This window comes from Panthera pardus, unplaced genomic scaffold (assembly GCF_024362965.1).
Source record: "Panthera pardus isolate Hobbes unplaced genomic scaffold, ASM2436296v1 HiC_scaffold_1, whole genome shotgun sequence".
Lineage (NCBI taxonomy): Eukaryota > Metazoa > Chordata > Mammalia > Carnivora > Felidae > Panthera > Panthera pardus.
The window spans coordinates 34454937-34471056 of record NW_026526654.1 but is presented as its reverse complement, the minus strand read 5'-3'; the positions used below and the strand labels follow the sequence as shown (position 1 = coordinate 34471056).

Below are 16120 nucleotides of genomic sequence, written 5' to 3'. Positions count from 1 at the left end.
CCTAAGAAACTATTGATATTTTTAATTATCTTTCACTTATATTTAATGAATAGTCTGTATTCCTAAGTTTCTTAATTTTCATTTCTATTTCAGCTTCTCAAGGTCAAGCCTTTTCTGTCTGTAATTAGGTATAATTATTATAGAAATAGCCTGTCCCACTATACCCATTCTCCAGAGAGTCAACACCAAGTACTATAATGCAAATATGATCATGTCACTTGATAGTAAGTGTCCAAGCATGTTTTTATAGGCTGTCTAAAAATATAAAGTCACAATATCACATTTCTATTTTCCCACTTTGCCTATTGTGGAAAATATTCTTTTCTTCTTGGTACAGCGTCCACTCCATTGACAAGTTAAAAAAATGAAAAAACAAAAACCTGGTACTTACTGAGTCCAAGGAGTCAGTGGCTTCATTTGGTCCAATGGGTAAAACTTCAAGGTACGATCTTCCAGCAATCAGAATCAATTCTCTGCTTCCATTGCTGCTTTTACTAGTATGCAATATTATTCCTGCAAACAGGCAATTTCTATATGGTGTTCTCCCTTATGTGTTCATGTAACAATGGACATTGCTGCTAGAGTTTCAATATTTGTTTCTTGGATGAAAACAATGTCTCTCTCCAGGGTTATTTTAAACCATAATACATATACCATAATATACACCAACATAATTCTTGATTCCCAGTGAAATACCATTTGATCACACACATACACACACACCTCTCCCAAGTGCATGTCCACATTGTTAAGTTACCTTATTTGAGATTAATTCTGGCCCAAGACTTGATTTGACAAAACCCAGATATCTTCCATGGCAATCAAGGCCCAGGTACTAATGCATTCCATGATGATGATCTCTTAACTCAAGAGAACCTTGTTATACTAACCTGCCAATGTCTTTTCTCTGAACTCAAATATCAATGTTAGATATTCCAACAACACTGATCTTCTCAAAGTAAGAATTAAGAAACTTGATTCTCTTTTTCCTCAGAAAGTAAGATCATTATTGCTCTTTGTTTCAAGTAATTTACTCTTCCTGTTTAATATTATGTATTTTCCACATTAATAGGTACCAGGCAAAATCAAATATAATTCACAACAGTTGTGTATATTCCATATGTAACTATGCCATCCTTATTAACAAATTTCCTTATATAGGTTATTTACTGTGAAATGTTTTATTAATATTTTTGTAAACATATTTGTAAATCTTCATTTGTTCTGTGAATATTTCATTCGAATAAATTCCCTTTGCTGGAATTACTGAAAGAATATTTTTTGGGGTTTTTATAAAAGTAGTCAATTATTTTATATAAGATAAATTTATATTCATTTCAACAGTGTGTTAGAATGTCCACGCTTCATATGTTTAACGAGATTGCTTTAGCATTTTTAATGGCAAAATAATCTCACATTTTAATTTCATAGATTACTTGTAATTAAGACCTTGTGCTCTTTTCCCACATATCTTTATGTGATATTTAGAAGGTCCCATTGGATATTGCAAATGAGCCAACATAGCAATTTAGCAAATTCCATGTTCCCTAATCTGGTCCCTATGGTAATTTATTATTGAGACTTCTGATGTCCAAATGACACCACTGCTTTTGTTATGTGGCCAAGGAGTGATTTCTCTAACTGCTCATCTTAAAGATGCTTGTGTATGCTAAGATTTTTATTTGTTTCCTGCCACATTTAAAGCTCCATGTTATGTTCTACACAAATGTGAGGAAATTGGTTCTACTTCCTTCTAAATGTAATTGTGCTGTATTATGTACTATTGTCATTCTGTCCACCTCTGAGATATTTTCCTCATAAAAGTCCCTTGCGTTCTGATTCCACTGTGTCTGGATGAGCACTTTATCTGTTCATTAACACAGTGACCCCCAGCAACTCTCTTTTGAGGCCACTCGGAAATGTCCAAACCATCCAAATTCTAGCCATATCAGCCTGTAAACACTCTCTATTATGCATGGGACTTCCCCTCCCCTCCCCCACCATGGGGCATTTGTGGCTCCTATAACATACCATGAGGCCAATTCCCTAAATATACCAGAAATCAGATACTTTGTGGAATCCTTCAACTAGAAACGGTAAAGCCATCAACTCTCTATATTCATGGTGAAATTTTGTGATTCAAGGGTTTATTCACATAGGTCCATTATGCTCATGGTCTGCCTGAATTTATATGGAACATTTTGTTTGAATTGCATCTTTTCCTGTAGCTTTTACAGAAGCTGTGAGAACTCTGTGACTCAGAATTATGTTTAATACTCAAGCTGCACAGAGGCAGGCTTTAGTAGGACTCCTACTTTTCTGCTTACAAGATGACAGAAGCCATGTGAGGAGAGAAATATTACCTATGCCTGGAGGCTTATAGCAAAATCTTAGCCTTGTTATTATTATTTTTTTTTTAAGTCCTGGTTCTTGTATACAGTGATGAATTAAGATAAAATGACTTGTGTTTTTTTACTTAAAAAAATTGCTGAGGGCAAAGTCTTCTCTCTTTAATACTACTCAACAACTCTTAATTGAAAAGTTTTACCTCCTTTGAAAACAGTAGGGAAATAACTTTGATTGACCTTTCTGATGAGGACATTATTGAAAATTCCTATCATCTGATGTTCTTTTTTTCCCCACCTACTTCTCACTGACCTTTATTGAATAATTCTGAATTAGATTTAAATTTCCTTTGGTCTTTGTGATATTTACTATTGAAATACCATTTGCTTTGTGGATCATTTTTAAGAGGTTCCCTTATGCACATAGCATTACTATAAATGGAGCACAGATACTTTATGAAGTCTTTCTTCTCTGCTCTTTTTATCCTCTCAGCCACCATTTCCTTTCCACATATACTCTAATTCTGAAACATACTGACTTGTATTATAAACAATGAATATCTTAATGTTTTAGTAAAAGTAATGATCTAATTATTTTAATAGAGGACTATAAGATGACCTAATGCTGATAAGGCCAATCTAATGAACAAAAGTTTACATGGATTTTTTTTCCTACAAATAAAATTAGTTTTTAGTGCAATGCAATGTAACAAAGACATTTTGAACACATAATGTCTGCAAGTCCTTGTGGTAGGTATAGGAGAAAGAAAAAAGTGTCTGTGATATTTCTACACTCAGAAAGTTAGAGATTAGTGCATTAGTATGTTAGGATATATAGTCTAGGTGGCTATAGAATCATATATGTTTTTCATAACAATGAGGTAGGTGGGTAGGCCAGTGTAGGCTGGCAGTTTTGAACCACTAGATCATCCAGGGTGTATGGCTCTTACCTCTGTGCCTCATCTCCCTCAACTAGTGCTATTATCTGCATCGTCAAACTTGGTTGACCAGTGCTAAGTCCAAGTCCTGTCTCATGGGAAGGAGAAACAATTTAAAGGAGAACCAAGCATAATTTTTTAAGTGAAAGACTTATCCTTAAAACAGTTGGCAAGGACGTTGTTACAAAACTACCTCTAGCTACAAAAGGGAAAGGAAGTGACTCTGTGCACCCATTTACTAAATTAAACTAAGAGACAATACTAGTAATGAAAAAAATAATATTAGAAACTGGAGAACTATTAGCAGTACAAATGTGCTTTTATAGAAATAAATAAAATATTAACATAACTGAAGTACTATAATAGAGAAGTGTGAATACAGGAGCATGAGCTACTACTTTTGGAGTTGGGTAGTTGGGAATATTTCATGCATCCTTTTTGAACTGGTTCTTAATATTTGACTTTTCCTTCAATATATATAGATGGAGGGAAAGGACTTTCAAATAGCGGCATCAATATGGTCAAAAGTAGGGATGAGAATGTGTGGGAAATATTAGGGAAGAGAGTAACCTAGTTTGTTAAGAAAGAGAATGAAGTTTTGAGATTTGAAAAGAGAAACTGTATAGAATACAGGGATTTAGAGTTTATTCCTTAGAATGAAAAGGTAGGTTCTATGCAAGAATATACTTATTTTAGAGGTGTATTTTTGGAGTAATAGGTCTAGAGAAGGAGGGTAAAAACAGAACCATTTAGAATGCCACAACAATATTCATGGTGACAGATAATCGAGACTTGAGTCTGTGATATTTGAAAGTAGGTGTAATGTTTTGATTTGTACTTTTATGTTTTACTCACTAATAGCAGGTTATTAAATATTTTAATGCTATTGTGGACATATCTACAATTACTAACACTTTAACTTGTTACCAGTATGATTCTCTCTTGATTGCTTTGTTCTAAACATCTACAAAATTGTTTTCAGATATACCAATAAGAAAGATAACCTACATTACCCTACAGTTAATTTTTTTAATGTTACTATAATTTGACTTAGTGATTCATATGCATGCTCAGTTTCCTGCCAATTCTTCCAATATTATTATTCATCATATTTCTGGCAGTCAGCAAATAAACAAAATAGATGCTAAATTTAGACACACAACAAAGATAAATGACTTGACTTTCAAATGCTATTCTTATTACATGGAAATTTACAATCAGGAAAAGAGAAGGCATATACTACTCATGAAACATTGACTCAGAATGCCTGCAATGATTCCACAATAGTGACTTTGAAAGTGTCTGTCAAATACCATTAGAAAAACAGTAGTTTAACCACTAGTTTTGGGTTTTCTCTGCATTCTTCAGAATAGGGTATATATTCTTTATTTTTCCAGTACTGTTATGGAGGAATGGGAAGGAAATAGAAGCATGAAGAACTTTCCATAAGGTGGGGTCCAGTCTTAATTTGTCTACACTCAAGCTGTGTCTCTGCATTCCAGTTATCTAATGTACCATTACAAACCACCCAAAAATGTAATGGCTGAAAACCAAAACAATAATTTGCCTTGCTCACAAATCTGCAATTCAGGCTGGGCTTGGTGGGGGAAGCTCATCTCTGTTTTATATATTGTCACCTGGGATGGAATGACCACTGCTTAAGGATCCAGCTGAAGGTGGCTGACAAGCTAACGCTAGCCATCAACTGGGACCCTCAGTTTTTGTCTATGTGGGCCTGTTCACTGATTGCTTGGGCATTTTCCAAGAGCAAATATTCTAAGAGGCAGAAAGGGGAGGACAGTTTCTGAAGAATTAGGCCAGGAAACTGGTACAGATCATTTCTGCCAAAATCTATTGGTCGAAGTCATCTCAGAGCCAAAATTGATTCAGAGAGAGAGAACAGTCAGTGGTGTGCTAGTAAACTGTCTCTCAACAACAACAACAAAACCCAAAACAAAACAATTGTGTTTATAGTACTTACCAATTTCTCTGGTGTAATTAGAGTTATCAATATTATGTCACTAAACACAGAATTGGAAAGAAATGAGGAAAACCTATCCTTGTGAGCTGTTACAAGCTGGTTCCAGCCCACCACTTTATACATCCAACCTCTCAGTGACAGATAATGTGTGGCCACAGTTAACCAGCCACACTTTGGGAATAACAATGAAACTGTATGAATTACTTCATAAGATAGGAATGGTGTCTGCATTGTCTCACAAATTTGTGTTCAGCACAATGATAGGTTGTAATTGAAAACACTTGGAAATTTAATGTGTAACAGCTTCATTATTAGAAGCTATCTTACAACTTCATCCTTAGTAATGATGATGTTTCTCCAGTAGATAACATGATGTATTACTTCACCATCTGATTTTTCATACTAAAAATGTATAATGAACACTGGGAAACTGCTTTATATTGTTATAGCTTATATTCTGGTGAAAATAGTATATTTTATTTATAATATATTTAATATATTTAATATAATTAATATATTTAATATGTCATATTAAATATAATATAATAATTTAGTATATTTTATTTAGACAGTTCTAAAAACTGTGTGTGTTTCAAATATAGGAACACTATTTGTATCTGAATAAATCTCCAGATTTTAGTCCTCTTTGAAATATTAGTTAGAGGAGGATCAGAATCCAGGTCTCCTAATTTGCACAGTACAGCTCCTTCCACTCAAATACACTGATAACACTGGCCTCTGATCACAAAGAACAACTAGGGGCAATGAGAAACATTTTATTTCAGTGTGGTATTAAAAAAAAAAAGAAAAAAAAGGAAGACTTTTCTATAGATGGATGATTTTCCAAATCACATTTCTATATTGGAAGATCAAGTTGATAATTAATACTGACCTTGTTTCACAAATGGCATTTTGTTCTGAAGTATTTAAAAATCAGTTTATTTCAAAATATTTTATGTGTTCATTTTAAACCCACTATCCTAAGATATTACAAAAATATGTAATCTCGTATTTATTTCTGAGCTTTCAAGAAAAATCTCTCATGAGTTACATTTCATAAATATATTCCTAACATTAGAGACATTGATTTTAGTACGATCTTTGTCATTCATTTCAATTGAATTTCTTCATCTAAGAAAGTATTTTAGCAATTATTTCAAAACTAAAGATGAAGTTGAAATGCTGGACCTTGAAATTAGTCTTTCTTGCCTAGATTTTAAAGAATGAACTACTATTCTATGCTATTTTATCATTCATCTATCTATGCAGGAAGTGTTCTGCAATTTAATTGTTCTTTTTAAAGGTTAAGATTATCTATATTTATAAGATACAACAATATGACATTTGTACCCAAAAATTTCAATTTAACTTAGAAGTCTAAGAAGTTAAAAAATAAAACCATGACAGAAATGCTTAGTGATTGAGACAATATTTTCATATTGAATTGGTGTTTATATTAACTTTTTCACTGCTAGAAAATTTAACTGTACAGACTCTCTCTTCTACAAGTAAATATTTTGGAAAATTGTATATAAATGTTGACTAAAATACATGTTTCCTCTTAAAACTACTTCTAAATGATAAATATCATGAAACAATTAAAAATGAATGATGCTTATGTATATATATCACTATGGATTGATTTCAAAAACAATGTGAATGACAAAAAAATGCTTCACGATGATATACAGTATGATATATTTTCTGTACAAATTAACACAATGTTTACATATTATTATTGAATGTGTATTTATTCAATTCATCCCAAATTAGTTGTTTTGACACATTAGTGGGCCAAGGACTCTTCAAGGATCTGGAGATACAGAGAAACTTCCTGCCTTCAGGATGTTTACATTGTGATGGGGGGAGACAGTAAATAAGTGTTATCCATTAAACACATTGTACTTTAAGCTGATAAATGCAATGGAGAAAAGAAAGATGGGAAGATAGGATATATTGTGTACTGGAAGTGAGGACTCCCAAGTAAGGTATAATCTGAACAAGGACAAGTAAGGGGTGAAACACTGAGCTTTACAGGTACTTGGAGTAAGAGGACATTGAGAATAAATGCAAAGGACCTGAGAAGGGGACATGCCTGCTGTCATGGGGAAAAGTAAAAGGGGGAAGATACAAAGCTAGAGCTGAGTAAATAAGGGGTCCAGTAGTAGGACATGTGGCCCAAAAGAAAACTGGAATAGAGACTTGTCTTGGGCTTTGGTCTCCAGAAGCAAACCCTGAGAGTATACATACATACAAACGATTTATTGTGGAAATGTTCTCCAGAAAGAACCTGATAAAAGAAGGGTGCAATAGAAAACGGAAGGTGAAGGAGCAAAGCAAGACTGTGATCTTGCAGGGGAATTCTGGAGTACAAATTAGCCCCCAGATCTGATCTCAGCTGCAATCAACATGGCTGGGGTTTCTCACACCAGCACAAGTTAGTCCTCAAGCCCAAGGCTGCTTGAAGGAATATAAATTCCATGGACGCTCAGCTCTGAGGGCACAATGACAGCAGTTGCTCAGGTCAGTCTTCGGAAAAAACTTGCAGTCTTGTACTGTTAGAAGAGGGAGTGACAAGGCACAGATGGGGTTCTAGTGTACCTGCACAAAACACACATAATGTACCTATGGAGCTAAAAATTACATAGCACTTCGTCAGTCTTGTAAAGGCTTTGAATTTACTATAAGCAAGATAAGAAGCCACCAAAGGATTTTGAGCTAAGGTAATGTGATCTGACCATTATTTTAAAGGGAATTGACCAGGGGCACCTGGGTGGCTTAGTCGGTTGAGCCTCTGACTCTTGATTTCAGCTCAGGTCATGATCTCACAAGATTGAGCCCCACACTAGGCTCCACTGCTTAAGATTCTCTCTCTTCCTCTCTTTCCGCCCCTCTCCCACTTACACTTTCGTTCTCTGTCTCAAAAAAATGTACTTACTTTAATTAAAAACAAAGCAAAACTTGAAGGGAATGTACTATAATAAGAACAAAGGCAGGGGCAGAGAAAGTAGTGAGGAACTCCAAGCCTTCAACCTATTTTGGTGGCTTGGACCAAAATGTTAATAATATCAGAAGTATTAAGAAATGTTTGCATTCTGGTTAATTTTGAAGGTAAAGCAAAGAAGATTACTACATAGACTTGAATAATGTTGCGGTGGGGAGGCAGTTTAGGAGAACTCTAAGGGATTTGGTGTGAACAACTAGAAATAAGGAATTCGTGAAAACTAATATAACAGGGAAGAATTTGGGGGGGGGAGAGAGCATATTAAGGGCTCAATTTTTGGTATTTTACTGTTGAAATATCTATTAGACATTCAAGTGATGCTATCAATAGGCCTTTAAATAATTGAGTCAATTTTGGGAGAGAGATTCTGACTGAAGATACACATTTGTAATTCTTCAGAGTATGGAAATAGAGCACGAGATTTAATGAAATTTCTGAGTGAGTGCAGGTAAGCCAAAAATAAAATACATCAGGAATAGACACTTGGAGTACTCCAAGATATATATGCAGAGATGAGAAAGAAAGGAAATTCAGAAGCAGTGGTCAGGGAAGTAGGCTCCAAACCATAGAATATACTTGGAGGAAAAGGGAAGAAAGGGCTTCCCCAGAGAGAGTGAGTCAGCAATTATTTCAGATGGTGCTGTGGCTCAGGAGGAGAATGAAGAAATGAAACTTATGTTTAGCAACTGAGAAATCACTTATGGTCTTGGCACCTTGGCTAAAGATATGATGTAATGATAGTGGCAAAAGCCTGGCAGGAGTTTGAGAAAGGGAAGAAGGGAAGTTAAGTCAGAGGGTGAATATATGAAGTGAAGAAGTTTTGCTGAAATGGAAGGGGGAGAAGTAGGGAAAAATTAATGAAGAAATGAAATTGAGGGAAATCCTATCTTTTGTTCAATATGAGGATAATAGGAACATGGTTTTATACTGTAACTATAGATTTAGTAGCAAGAGAAAAAATGCTTACAAGAGAGGAAGGGAGAAATAAGAAATACTGGAGCAATTGCTTGAAGCAGCACTGACGATATGGAATTGGATGTGTAAGTAAAAGTGTTAAATCTAGAAAGGAGTCTGGCAGTTCATTAATGGTAATTTGAGAGAACATAAGATACAGCACATGGTCACAGTTAGGGGGTATATAATTACTAGAGCTTATGGATATTCTCTTCTGTATTCTTCAATTCTGTTGGGGAAATATAAAGCAGGAATACTAGTTGAGTGTACGTATAGGCAGGAAATGTTAAATACTTGAAGTCAGAAAAAATGCAAAATAGTCATCTTTCACTGCGAGAAGGGATGGATTGGAGAAATAAAGTGTGATGGTGGAGTAGCACTGAGTGTTCAACTGAAATCGTTGATCGTGGATTTACACGGGAAGATTCAGCAAGATCGGTTTTCTTTTAGGCAAATTCAGCAAGTTGAGTGTTATAGTTCCAGGCCAGGGAAGCAGCTTTGGCAACGGAGAGTAAAAAAAATAAGAGCATTGAAAGGAATGAGGATGTCTGCAAGAGAATGATTACAAAGATTGATCATAGAATTGAATCAGGTTATGGGGAAAAAGAAGATATGAGTATTATGAGACGGTAAATAGATGGAAGTATTAATTGATTGTAGATTATGGTGGGCTAGAAGGATTGTTGTAATTGCAGTAGTACGGTTAGTGAGCTGGAAAACAGAAGGTGTTAATCAGATACTGACATTCTTGCAACTGAGATTAGTTTAAGGAGGAGATGGCTGTTACTGATCATGAAAAGATCTAGAGAATAAACCTGTAATTGAACGTCTGAAGAAGAGTGGAGTACAAGATCATTTGACATGTGAACATACCAAGGTGAGAGGCAACGTGTATATAATTGCCAACATGGCAAAAACTATGTTTTATATTTTGTTGGATTCCCAATGTCTAGACCATTGTCAGCCACATATTAGGCACCAGGGAAATATTTATTAAGTAAATAGAATGAATGATTAAAAAAAATGTTAATATGCCAACTTAAAGTATATTGAATGACTTCACATGTTTGATTCTACAAGTGGCATTTTAGTCTCTTCATGCTGCTGTAACAAAATAGCACAGACTACGTGGCTTATAAAAAAACCAGATTGCTCACCATTCTGAGAGCTGGCAGTAGGAGTTCAGAGGGCCAGCATGTTCAGGTGAGGGCCCCCAGCAGGGTCCCAGACTTCTGTCCTCATTTGATAGAAGGGGCAAAGGAGCTCTCTAGGGCCTCTTTTAGTAAAGGCGTTAATGTCATTCATGAAGGCTCCACACTTATGACTTAATTACCTCCCAAAGGCCTCATCTCCTAATACCATTGCAAGAGGCATAGAATTTCAGTGTAAATTTGAGCTTGTACAACAATCCATAGCAGGTGTGAAGCAAGGGAATCAAACTGAAGTGTTAACTTTACAAGTGATATTTCCTTAACTCATAATTTATAAAAAGCACATATACTATTTTGTTGTTCTTGTTTGAGATACATGTGTGTTACACTATTCTCTGGACATTTTTATACATTTTGCATTCAAAAGACGAATCACATTTAAAGCAAGGAAAGAAATAGAATGCAACACGTATAAAACAGTGATAATTGAATTCTGTATATATAAGTGGTAGAGAACTATATTTCTACAAGAATAAATTTAGATTTTTATAAAATAAGGCACATATAATTAGATTCATGGTGAAATGTGGCAATGAAAATTTTGAACCTAAAAACTGGAAGAATTAGCATCCAAAAAGAGGACTTTTCCCAGCGTGACCGCAGAGTAATATCAAAATCTTACAGAGCAGGCAGGTACTGTAAGGAGGACTGCATTGATTAGCCAGTAGCTTAATTATTTAAAGGAGAGTTTCATTATCAAACTGTAGCAGAAAATGTGAAAAGATTAAAAAAAAATTGAAAAGGAATTTCAAATTGCCAAAGTAGGTTAAAGGGAGGGGTTAATGAAAACTTTTTAACTCATTCTATGATTATACGCTGACCAGGCAACTGTAACAAAAAGGAAAAAAAATACTTTTATATATGAGGACATGTATTTTTATATCACAGATTCAGTATCATTAAATAAAATCCTGCTTCCACTGGGAGACATTGCAATGATTTGAAATAATTACAGACTTGAGTTTCTACCCTAAGACCTGTTGTTCTAGCTACTCAACACCAGTAAATACATAGACTAGGAAGAGGTTGCTATATGTCTGGAGTGATCTTTAGTATAAAAGAGAAATTGTGGGGGCACCTGGGTGGCTCAGTTGTTGACTCTTGATTTCAGCTCAGGTCATGATCCCAATGTCATGGGATAGAGCCCCGTGTCAAGCTCTGCACTGAGCATGGAGCTTGCTTAAGAGTCTCTCTCTGTCTCTGTCTCTCTGTCTCTCTCTCTCTCTCTCTCTCTCCCCCTCTGCCTCTCTCTAGCACTCATGCTCTCTCTCTCTCTTTCTAAAAATAAAAATTTTAAAAATAGAAATTGTGATGCTATTAGAAAATATGGTATAAGGAGGAGAACACTTAGTTTTCTGGGGATCGTTGGGCACTCCAATGTCCTGTAGTTAGAGCCCATGGAAAATCCATCAACCCAGTAGAGTCAGAATGTGTAATGACCCAGCCACCTTAGGGATAAAGGTTTTGCTCATTCAACCAAGCAAGAATCTACAAGCATCTGAGGTGATTGCTGAAGGTAAAGGCAATACAGACTGGGAGTGGGAAGAGGTAGTGACAAACACCAATTATGAACTCGTAACTAATCTGCTGAAATGAGGTCTTCAGTAGTTAAGGAATAGTTAACTTATTTCAGTAAGGGATATAGTGTAAACATTTTTCCACAAAATCAACAAGTGTTAGATATGTTAATAGTAGCTAACCTTCTATCTCAATATTTAGGTTACAGAACATCAAAGAGACAGTGTGATTCATCCTGAAAAGGACTGAGCATCATCAGCTAAAGACAAATATAAGGACTTTTTAAATTTGTTTAGGAAGATGGTTAGTGTGTGCATCATGTTAGGAAGAAGTAGGACTTTAGAACTTATCTGTGGTTAATGAAGACGCATGTAGATTCCGAGATAGCAAGAGAATCTTGATAGTTTTCTATTGTGTCAACTTAGCTGAGCTGAAACAAGATTTCCCAGAATTTCTTTCCCTCTATGTTCTTGGGCTAAGCTTGGCCATAAGGAAAACATGATGTGTAAGATTTAGAAGGTGGAAGTGAACAACAGCTAGATTGAAGCTCAGGGTGTCAGTGTAGGATCGGATACAATTATAGCTCATGCACAGTGTCTGAAACTTGCTGACTCACCTTGTTGGCTTGAAACAGTAACTGGGCTTCCACCTCCTCTGCCATCTGCTAGATCTCCTCCTCCAGATCCGCTGGCTCCTGAGCCAGATTTTTGTTTATGCCCTTGACAAATAGCACCAGCCTCTTCTGCAAATCATCTCTATCACTCAAGTTGGACAATTCAAGGTGTTGAGAAGCTATCTGGCTTCCAGTTCATCCTCCTGGGTTCTCCACTCATCTATACAAGTTCCAGTTTGCCTTTGCTCTCTCCAACACCTTATATTTCTGTCTATACTGCATGCCCTTGTTATTTCAGAGCCACCACCAGACACAAAGCAACAACTGTAGCTAAACGGTGTAACCCTTTCCCCAATTCCATAAACAAATCCCTGTCATAAATAATTTGGTGCATACCATTCTTAGAGGCCCATCTCTAGTTGATCTGACTCCTACAAATACCTACAAATTGAGCAGGGTTTCTTAATCTCCTTTCTAGGAATCCTCTTTTTTTTTTTTTTTTTTTTTTTTTTTAAGAATTTGTCTAGCCATTTCAGGATTTAGTCATTTTAACAAAGCGTTTTATTTTGGAGTAGAACACTTCCCCATTTAACAGATTTTATTAAATTTAGTTTATGTTAATTACAGAAGAAAAAACCCACAAACCAACAGATTAACAAAAATAGATTAATTTTTTTCATGATCAGTTGGCAGTTCTGTTTCATAATTTATTTGGTTCTAAATTATTACCTCTTGAAGGCTTCATTTGTATTACTTCACATCAAACTTTTATTTACTAACTTATCAGAATGGTATACATTTTTACAGCTCTTTATATTTTGCAGGGCATTGAATTTATTTCACTCCTGAACAGAAAATTGCTTTTTTCGCTTTTCTAAAAATTAGCAGGCATCTGAAGTACTGTTTTTTTCAGGGTTTACCCAGGCCCCATTTACAACTTTGATGTACTCTATATTCACACTATATGCTGAGCTGGTAAAATATATTGTAAATTAAATATTAAATATCTTCTCTGCTTTTTCAAATGAAAGGTACAGAAATACATACAATAGTCTCATTGAGGACTATAAAATGAATTAATATGTGGTGATAATGCCTAAGCTTTTTGACTCTCAAAATTATAACTCCCCTTCACTTGTTAGCCATAAAGTGGCTTGTTTAAATAAATAAGACCTTGTTTCTTATTACATAGTTTTATATCAATCTCAGTATTTCTTTGTGCTATAGTCTTTAATAATGTTTGTGACTAAGAGTAAAGACAAATTAAAACTGAAATCCTTTCAAAATATTTATAAGTAAAATGGGATGGTATCTTAGGATTTGATTCAAAATAATGTGAGGAAAGAAGAAAGGAAAATAGATGAAACCATATTAGTCAAGGGCTGATAAATATTGAAACTTCTTCATGATGTTACTCATGGTCAGTCCTATTTAGCTTCAGAAAGGAGGCTGGTCACCAGGAAGAACAACCTCTCGATTACTGTGTTGGAACTTGGAGCTAGCCCAAATTCTAGGAAAGGGAGCATGGCTGGAGATTAAATCTGCCCATGTATTTGAATTCAATCATACTCAATTAATGAAATCTCAATTTATTCTCTGCACACCAAAACCCAGTGGAACTTCCTTGTTGGTGAACACATTGATGTGCCAGAAGGGTGACACTCCTTGATTCTGTGAGGAAAGGGCACAGAAGTTCTGCATTGTCTCCCAGGTTACACCCTGTATGTATCCTGTGTGAGAAAACTGTAATTATGATACAGTACTTTCCTGGGTTCTGTGAACCATTCTAGCAAATTATTAAACCTGATGGGATTGATCATGGAAACCCCTAAATTTGTAGCCAGTTGGCCAGAAGTGGGATGGCCCAATCATGCCTTCAAGACTTGCAGCTGGCATCTGAAGTGAGAGCAGTCGTGTAGAGGAATCTGCCCTTAATCTGTGAGTCTGTGCCAAGTCCCGGCGGTTAGGATCAGAATTGAACTGTAGTACATACAGTTGGTGTCAGACCAGTTGGAATAACATAACTGCCTTTTGAATAAAGTTTACATTTTTTTTAGGTATAGCCTCTTATTTCTCCAACATCTGTCCCTACTGTCTAATTCAAATTGATGTAGAAACACCAAAATGATTATATATTTCCCTAAACACAATGCTTATCTTCCTGCATATGCTCACTTATTTCACCCGTTTTGAGTAGATGTCCTTACAGACATAGATATCATCTAATATGGTTATTTTATACTCAACTTAGGAATCACTTCTCCAGGGTGCTTTCCCAATTGCCATCTACCAACTCCTTCCCATCCCAGTACCCACAACTAATGCCAAAATAGTTGGAGTAAGATACTTCTTAGCATTTTTATCAAACCTTATATATGTTTCCATTATGGTACTTGTACATATTTTTATAATGCTCATATAACTGTTTTCCATGGCATGCTGTTAGTTCCTCAAAAATAATTTTATCTTTATTTATCCCCAGAACCTAGTTCCATGGTAACAACAATGTATGTGCATTTAATATTTCTTGTGGAAATTATTTGAGCAAAGTGCATGCATCTGTACATGGCTTTCATAATGTACTTTTTTCTCTATATCTGTATTTACTATATTATGTGTATTCTATGAAGTAAGTTATTTTCATGGTTAACCTTAAGTAAACAACAATTCTTTCTCAGATGAGAAACAATGCTTGTTTTTCTCTAAATTTCCTTCATGTTCAAAATAAATCTATTCTAATTGTTCTTTGCATGAATAAACGTGACAATCATGTGTTACCTTCTCTCAATTTGAAATGTCCTTATAGATGTTCACAGAAATATTTTGTAATTGGATTGCAACTTGGACAGCTGAGGTCAAAATAACAACTATATTAATCAATCTTGACAATATTTATTTGATATAAGGTTAGATCTTTTTGTAAAGGCTAGAACACTACAATTTTTTAAAGATTAAGCTTGGTTATACAACAGTCATATTTATCACTCAAGATCATCAACTACTTGGTACTGAAATCTTTATTTAATCTATTAGAGTGCATCTTCATTACACTAATTTGATTACTTTTTTTCCTCTACAGTGTATATGGAGCAAACTAGTTTTGGTCCAATAAACAGTAAGACTGTGTCTTTATAATGTCACTTATTTAGATGATGAGTGAAAATTTCAATTACTCTAAATGCATGACCTATATGCAATTAGAAAACTGAAACTGGAAATTTGTTTTATTTTTTAATTATAGCTAAAATTACATAGGTCCCTGGACTCCAGCTGTAAGATAGTTAAGAGTAATAATCAGAATCTACTAGGAGAAAAATTTTCATGAGAACTAAATGTAAGTACTCTTGTCATTAAAAATATTTTAAATCTTACATACAGAGAATGAAAAATACTACACTTATATCTATATCTAGATATAGATATATATACTATTTTATTTTTCTCCTAAGCCATTTCTTTGAAATTATGTTGACATTGGTAGAATTCACTTTACACTTGAGATTCTCCCTTTAATCTAGGCTACTTTGTCCATTTGCAGACTCTATTATGGTTGGAT

The 16120-nt window shown here is 34.9% G+C and overlaps 1 protein-coding gene across 1 annotated transcript in view; it reads right to left on the bottom strand.

Moving 5' to 3' along the window:
• Window positions 1–16120, bottom strand: part of SLITRK1 (SLIT and NTRK like family member 1) — a 193945-nt gene that overhangs the window by 11424 nt on the left and 166401 nt on the right. The window contains exon 2 of the transcript XR_002078633.2: window positions 392–513. The gene's annotated coding sequence lies outside the window, so the exon portion shown is untranslated. The remainder of the gene's footprint in view (window positions 1–391; window positions 514–16120) is intronic.